This window comes from Suricata suricatta, chromosome 1, assembly GCF_006229205.1.
Source record: "Suricata suricatta isolate VVHF042 chromosome 1, meerkat_22Aug2017_6uvM2_HiC, whole genome shotgun sequence".
NCBI lineage: Eukaryota > Metazoa > Chordata > Mammalia > Carnivora > Herpestidae > Suricata > Suricata suricatta.
The window spans coordinates 9,255,542-9,261,197 of NC_043700.1; positions in this window are offsets into that span (position 1 = coordinate 9,255,542).

Genomic DNA, 5,656 nt, shown 5'->3' on the forward strand with positions numbered 1-5,656 from the left:
AAACCTCTGGGATGCAGTCAAAGCCATTCCAAGAGGCAAGTTTATAGCAACAAAGCCCTACCTCAAGAATCAATAAAAATCTCAAATAAACAATAATCTTAATCTAAAAGGAGCTAGAAAAAGAATAATAAACAAAACCTAAAACAATCCATAGAAAGGAATTAATAAAGATTGGGGAAGAAATAAACAATAATTACAAAAAAAAAAAAAACCCAATAGACAAATCATTGAAACCAGGAGCTGGTTCTTTGAAAAAAATCAATAAAACTTACAAACCTCTAGTCAGACTTATCAAGAAAGAAAATAAATGACTCAATCAAATATAATTCAATTGTGAGAAGATAAATAATAACCAGCACCCCAAAATACAATCTTAGAAGAGAATATTATGAAAATCTACCTCTCAACAATTTGGACAACCCAGAAGAAATGGATAAACTTCTAAAAAGATATAAATCACAAAAACTGAAACAGGAATAGAAAACTTGAACAGACTGATAACCAGCAAAGAAACTAAACCAGTAATCAAAATACTCCCAACAAACAACAATCCAGGGCCAGATGGTTTCAGAGGTTTATTAAACAAATATTTGATGAAAAATTAATACTGATTCTTCTCAAACTATTTCAAAAAAACAGAAAAGGAAGAAAAAACTTCCAAACTCATCTCATAAGACTAGCATTATCCTATTACCAAAATCAGATAGAGACACCACTATAAAAGAGAACTACAGGACCACCCCCTTGATGAACATAGATGCAAAAATCCTCAACAAAATACTAGCAAGCTAAATCCAACAATACATTAAAAAATCATTAACATGATCAAGTGGGATTTATTCCTGGGTTGCAAGGCTGGCTCAATATTTACAAATCAATCAGTGTGGTTTCTTATATCACTAAGAGAAAGGATAAAAACCATATGATCATTTCAATAGATGTAGAAAAATCACTTGACAAAGTTCAAAATCCATTCATGATAAAAACTCTCCACATGTAGGTTTAGCAAAAACATTCCTTAACATAATAAAGTCCATATAGGAAAAACCCATAGCTAACACCATCCTTAATGAGAAAAGTCAGGAACAGGACCAGGATGTCCATTCTCACCACTTTTATTCAACAAAGTACTGGACAGCAGACAACAAAAAGAAATAAAAGGCATCCAAATTGGTAAGGAATAAGTAAAACTTGCATTATTTGCTGATGACATGATACTATATATAGAAAAACTAAAACCACCAAAAGACTGCAAGAATTCATAGACAAATTAAGTATGTTCACAGATCACAAACCCAACGGACCACAATCTATTACATATCTATACACGATTAATGAGGCAGCAGAAAAAAATTAAGAAAGTTTACACCTGCACCAAATATAATAGGATACCTAGGAATAAACCTAACCAAACAGGTGATAAACTATGCTCAGAAAACAGTGATGAAAGAAACTGAAGTTGACACAAAAAACAGAAAGATATTTCATAATCATGGATTGAAAGAACAAATATTGTTAAAATACCTATACTATCCAAAGCAAACCATACATTTAATGCAATCCTTATCAAAATTCCAATAGCATTTTTCACAGAACTAGAACAATCTTAATATTTGTCTGGAAGCACAAAAGACCAAAAATAGCTAAACTAATCTTGAAAAAGGAAAGCAAACCTGGAAGTATCACAGTTCCAGACTCCAAGATATATTACAAAGCTTTCATAATAAAAACAGTATGGTACAGAAACAAAAACTGATGGATCAATGGATTAGAACAGAAAATCCAGAAATAAACCGACAACCATATGGCCAATTAATCTTGTACAAAGCAGAAAAGATTATCTAATGGGAAAAAAAGACAGTCTCTTCAGCAAATCGTGTTGAAAAAAACTGGACAGCTACATTCAAAAGAATGAAAATGGACCACTTTCTTATACCTAACACAATAATAAATTCAAAATGGATAAAAGATGTAAAGGCAACCCTTCAAATCATAAAAATCCCAGAAGAGAACATAGGTAATTGCTGGGATCCACACCGGCCTTGCTGGATGACTGGATCACCGTAAGGAAATGGCAGACATTGCATGGCTCCTGCCATGAGAGGCAGAACTGGTATCTCCTTCTGCTACTACTGCTCATGTGAAATTAAGCCTGTTGCTATTGATTAGGCCTCACAGTGTTCCAAATCAGACCGATATTCCCCACACAATTACCCCATAAGAAAAAGCATTTTCCTGCCCCTGCATGAGGGATTTTAGATCAAAGTGCTGCAGATATTTGCCAAAAGACTCTTCTAATGAGCCTTGCAGACCCAAAGCATAACGGGGGCTTAGAACCCAAGAGTTACAAATAACTCTGGCCCAGAGCAAAAGAGCCTAACTTAGAGATAAGAAACAGACAAGGACCAGACATAAGTTGCTGCATATGTTTTTGCTATTGGAGTCACAAATACCTTCTCTTGTTCTGATTTCAGCTATGAGGATGGATAAAAATTTAAAAACCCAGGTGCAAGGTCAACACACACAGGGCCCCCATTATGCTTACATCAAGGAAAGGGTTTTACCTAGCAACTTGTGAACAAACATTCTTTCTCTTGTGGTTTATGAGCTAGATAAAATAACTCCCAGCCTATCTATATGCAATTTGACCTATGTTTTAGTTTTAGCATTACTAACTTAAATAATATGTATATTATCTTGTTTTTTTATTAAACACATCTTAGTCTCTTGGTTCTAAATTTACTTAACCTTGCTGTAAGTGCATTACATGATTTGGTTCTAACATGTTAATTAAAAACAAAGTCATAATTATTGGCCAAAACCCAACCCGTACAAAATAAGATGGATTTGTTACTTTCTTAACCTTGGGGACTGATGCCAAGAATAAATTGGAATGGTTCTACAAAAATACTTCTGTGCAACTTGTCTCTGTACACCTTTGATGACTAAAGCACCTTATTACTAAAGTTAGACTGTAAACAATTTCTATTTTCTGATGTTATGTTATTGCTTAGCCAATAAAGAAAGACACCAAAGCAGACAGATCAGAGATGCCTGCCTGGTGACCAAAAAAGAAACTTGAGGCTCTCTCACTCTTTTTCACCAACACCATCTCTCCTTCAGGGGACCCTGGACCTGCTGGAGCTGGACTTCGGCAGGTAATAACTTTTTTGACAGTGGCTGTAGCAACTTCTTTCTAAATAGGTCGCCTGATGCAAGAAAAACAAAAGCCAAAATAAACTACTGGAACTACATCAAAATAGAATACTTCTGCACAGGGAAGGAAACAATCAACAAAACTAAAAGGCAACATATGGAATGGGAGGTGTTTGCAAATGACATATTGGATAAAGGGTTAGTATCCAATATACAAATAACTTATAAAACTTGATACCCCAAAAAACAAATAATCCAATTTAAAAATGGGCAGAAGACATGAATAAACATTTCTGCTAAGAAAGACATACAAATTGCAAAAAGACACATGAAGAAATGCTCAATATCACTTATTATCAGGAAAATGCAAATGCAAGGCAAAATTACAATGAGTATCACCTCACATCTGTCAGAATGTCTAAAATCAAGAATACAAGAAACAATTATCGGCAAGAATGTGGAGAAAAAGGAACACTAGTGCACTGTAAATGGAAATGTATCCTGGTATAGCTACTGTGGATAACGGTATAGAGGTTCCTCAAAAATTAAAAATAGAAATACCCTATAATCTAGTAATCACAGTACTGGGCACTTACCTTATGAATACAGAAACACTAATTCAAGGGATACATGCACCCCTGTTTTTACTGCAGCCATTTTAGAAAAGCCAAGATATGAAAGCAGCTAAAGTGTCCATCAATTAATGATTGGATAAATAAGATGTGGTATAGGGGTGCTTGGGAGGCTCAGTCGGTTAAGAGTGACTTCAGTTCAGGTCATGAGCTCATGGTTCCTGAGTTCGAGCCCCATGTAGGGCTATGTGCTGACAGCTCAGAGCCTGGAGCCTGCTTCGGATTGTGTCACCCTCTCTCTCTGACTTTTCCCCACTCATGCTCAGTCTCTCTGTCTCTCTCTCAAAAATAAATACTAAGCATTAAAGTTTTTAAAAAAATAGATGCAGTACACACACACACACACAACACACACACACACACAATGGAGTATTAGCCATAAAGAAGAAACAGATCTTGCCATTTGCAAGGGCATGGATGGAGCTAGAGAATGTTATGCTAAGCAAAATAATCAGAGAAAAACAGGAACGAAACAAAGGAGCAAAGGAGATAATGAAAGAGACAAATCAAGAAACAGACTCTAAACTACAGAGAACAAACTGATGATCTCCAGAGGGAAGATGAGTCAGAGGATGGGCTAAATGGGTGACGGGGATTAAGGATGCAGTGGTGACGGGCACCAGGTGGGGTGATGACCTGCTGAACCACTATATCGTCCACCTGAAACTTTTAACTCTGTGTTAACTTTTTTCTTTCAGGTTCTATCAATAGGCACTGTATGTGCAATGGAAATGAAAGCACATTCCATGATATTTGCAAGGAACTAATCGAGTTTTCATTCATTGTTAATAACTTGTCTTAAATTATAATTAGGCTCGTAACCGTGTTCCGAGAAAGGTAACAGAAATCCATTGTCATTCAGCGCACAGGTACAACTGAGATTTTTCTCTCTTGATTTCAAATGTTACTACTACTCATTTTTTCAATTCTCTAAGCAAAAGCAAAAATGTTTGGTCTTACTCTATATTTCTTTTTACACATATGGATTTTTGCATGCTATAACCACCATCAGTCTCTTCAATGACTATAGCGAAATATTTAATTCTTGTTTCTCAAATAAGATATTTCATTTTTTAATTATATAAGTTTGTTCATGAAATGGATGTGATCTAATTCTGTATTAGCAGATATTCATTGAATTTTGGTACTGGTGGCACAACTATCTTAGCACTTAGAGGAGGCCTACAAATAATGTGGAAAAGAGGAAGAAGAAGTTTATAAGTTCTCTGAGCTGATACTGTTACTCTGCGGGACACAAACACAGAAGACTTTCTAATGCCACCATGGATATTCTAAATCTGTTTAACCTACAGCAGCCAACAGAATAATCCAATAAGAAAGAAAACCAGTTAAAATAGAAAACTTTAATTAAAAGTTGGCTGGGTTATTTTCAAAGATAGATTACTGGATGATTTTGACCTAGTTTGACTTGAAACTCACATGAATTGATGTTAAGCTGTGACAAAATGTTCATTTCACATGTTTGCTTTAACTGGAAGAAGAACATAAGTTGGATATTCTTTGTATGCAACCTTTCATTTATGCATGTGAGAGGGTTATCATTTTTTAAAATATTTTTACATTGTAGTACTTGTTTTGCTTGTTGGTGGTGGTTGCTTATTTAATACATTCTGTCAAGGACAGAAATTACATGCTGGGTTTTATTTTTTCCCCCTAGGGAGTGTGTCTTGGGTTTTTCCCTTATTATTTTCTTTATTTTTTTTTCCCTCTTCTTTTTATGGTGGTGGGGGTGGTTATGTTTAATTGAAGTTGCTTTTACAACACCAAAGACTTAATCATCCATTTTCTATATAAAAAGTAGCTACTTTTTTGCATGGACCTCAAGTATACTGTAGTATAGAGGTGGA